This window comes from Silene latifolia, chromosome 1, assembly GCF_048544455.1.
Source record: "Silene latifolia isolate original U9 population chromosome 1, ASM4854445v1, whole genome shotgun sequence".
In the NCBI taxonomy this organism is placed as follows: Eukaryota; Viridiplantae; Streptophyta; class Magnoliopsida; order Caryophyllales; family Caryophyllaceae; genus Silene; species Silene latifolia.
Window position 1 is genome coordinate 194868621 of NC_133526.1, and position 2976 is coordinate 194871596.

The 2976-nt window shown below is 38.1% G+C and overlaps 1 pseudogene; it reads right to left on the reverse strand.

Annotated features, from left to right (window-relative positions):
* Positions 1 to 413: 413 nt before the first annotated feature.
* Positions 414 to 2602, reverse strand: LOC141590396 (abscisic-aldehyde oxidase-like; annotated as a pseudogene).
* Positions 2603 to 2976: the final 374 nt, after the last annotated feature.

Genomic DNA, 2976 nt, shown 5'->3' on the forward strand with positions numbered 1-2976 from the left:
TCATTGAAGAGAATAGGTACAGCTTATATAGTAGTTACAAGAGGCTATTCTAGGCTAGGATAATTAGGATTATACACATAATAATATGTTGCTTTATTTACAAGGTGAATTATATGATTGAGATATTTGATATTATTGCTTATTTTCACAAATAATACTATACAACCAGTTGTATAGTATTATTGTACAACCATATACATTAATTCGAGCTTATGTGTAATTTTCCTGAGTTTTATAAGAGTTCATTTTTTTTATTCAAGTGTGTGATTCAAAAACTTTAAAGCATAGCTCAAATTCTCCTAAACAAAACTCGAAAACTTTAGTACACAGCTCGGATTCTGCATCATACAACTGTATACAACAGGTTGTATAATCTACTCATTGGCTTATTTTGTTTGTCAGTAGAATCTTGGTTAATAGGTGCCAGGCACAATCACTTGCTTTGCAAGTGACAACAAAGGCTGGGAGTGACTGTTTTCATCTTCCAACCGTCTATCTCCCATTCCTGACTGAGAATCATTAAATCCATTCAAACCTAATTCGGAAATTTCAAAACCAGTAAAAACCAACCCATGAAGAAACTCGAAAACAAAGGCTTCTGCTAAGCTAACCCTATAAGAAGAATGTGAAGTGCCATCTTCAGGCACGATACTAGCCCGAACCAATTTCATAGCTTCATATAGAACTTCACGGTCAAGCGTTCTTCCTTCTAGAAACCTCTCAACCTCCTTAGCCCTAATAGCATGCCTGGTTCCATATGAGCCGAAAGCCAACCGAATCTTGTTCATCAAGAACCCATCAGAAGATTTACATTCAGAAACTTCAGCAAAGAAAGAAGCATTCATATAAGGTAATGCATTACCCAAGGGACGTGGAGCAGCTCGATATGTTTCAAACATAACTTTAGATTGTACCCCTGAATTACTAGTCCTACAACTAGGAATTTTGATAGATAGTATTATATCTTGGGAACCTAAAGGAGGCCTTTCTAAGAATTCTTCCATAGTTACAATTTCCCTTTTAGAACTGCTTATTAACTCGAGAGTTACATCAACAGGGAGGAGAACAGTAGCAATGTCAGAAGGAAAGCCACATCTTTGTGCCATAGCTAGATTTCCACCAAGACTAGCTGAATTTCTGATGGATCTAGACGCAATTTTCTCGAAATGGTTGGCAATTTTACTTAAAACCAAATTATTTTGGCTACCTTCCTTCAGTTCTACAATGGCTTTCGAAATTGAAACAACTGAACCGAAAATGACACCAGTAGAGTCCTTCTTAACTATTGAGAGTTCATGAATGCTCTTCAGATCTATATATGTGTCATAGTCTGCTAGTTCCTTATAGTAACCTGAACCCGTATTACTGACGACTATTTTTACACGGTCAACTTCATTGGTCTTAAGTGACTGCAGAATGTTTTGGAGTTCCTTAATGGTAGAAGGGCTATACTAAGAAAATCTCCCTGAATCCAGAAGAAGATTAAACTTCAATTCATCCTTCAAAAACTTAGGAAATGTCGATTTCTGACAACTCGGATCATATAATGGCAGCTTTTTCACCTTAATGCCGTAACTGTCCTCTTTCTGCCAAAAGGAGTTTAATCCCAAATCCTCAATGTCCACATCATTTGCAAAGCTTTTACAGACATCTGTAATCGGTCTATAACCAGTACATCTACAGAGATTTCCTGCAATAGCCCTTTCAGCCTCAGAAATTGTAATCTTTGAAAACCCGGGAGTGGGATTAGGCCGATCACTCTTATCAGCATTAAGGATGGCAGAAAATAGAGAAACACACATTCCAGGGGTACAAAAGCCGCACTGAGAAGCGTGAAAACCTGCAATTCTTTGGTGTATTGCATGAAATCCATCTTTGCTATTCCTGAGGCCTTCAGTCGTAGTGATTGCGCAATTGTGTATGCGGCAAAGTAGTGTCAGGCATGAATTTATAGAGTAATCCTCCACCTGATCATGAATCGGATCATATTTGGATAGCGGCACAGCACAGCACATGCACCACAGCCACCTGCAATTTGTAAGAAACAGAATTAGCTATTAATTAGTTCTCTGCACCATCTTACTTAGTATTCACAGCTAATTAACACAAACTATTTTGTATAAAGCTAGTCATCCAAAGTAGTCAGCACATGTACTTACGAGTAATAATGGTAATAAACTGAAACACTGCCAAACTTAATACTAAACAAGTAAATTTCAGAATTATTAACCATATTTCCTACACTTAGGAAATATTTACTCAAATCTTTGTATATAGTTAATATAGCATATCAAATATCTTGTAATATAGTTCTTACCTTAATTTGCACACATTGTAACCTATATAAACCATGTATCATTAGCTTTGTTAATACAATTTCATAATTCCCATAAACTCCTAATCTTATATGGTATCAAAAGTCTTCAATCGATCCAACCCTAATCTGCGACCCAAACCTTCTTCCTTCAAACGTCGCACCACCTCCTCTCCTCTCTTCATTCCGTCGACCATCATGGCAGGTAATATCAACAACAACAACGACATTGTTGTACCCAATCCACATGAAACCACAAAACCATTGACATCGCTTAACCTCAATCATTGTGTTAAGCTTAACTCTCTTAACTATACCGCCTGGCGGTTCCAACTCACCAACATATTGTTCGGTTTCAGCCTCCTTGGCTTTGTAACCGGCACCGACCAACCACCAACCGAAATAGTCACCGATACTAACAAAGTGCAACAACCAAATCCGTCCTATTTGACATGGCTCAAACAGGATGGACTTATCCTCGGTGCCCTCATGGGTACCTTATCTGCGGCCTTACAACCATTAATTGTAAAAGCGAAAACCGCAAAGGAAGCATGGGATATCCTTGCTTCAACCTACGCCAACCCCTCTCGGGCTCATATCATGCAATTAAAAGAGCGCTTTGATTCCATCACCAAAACCACGGAACAAACCGTCTCAGACTA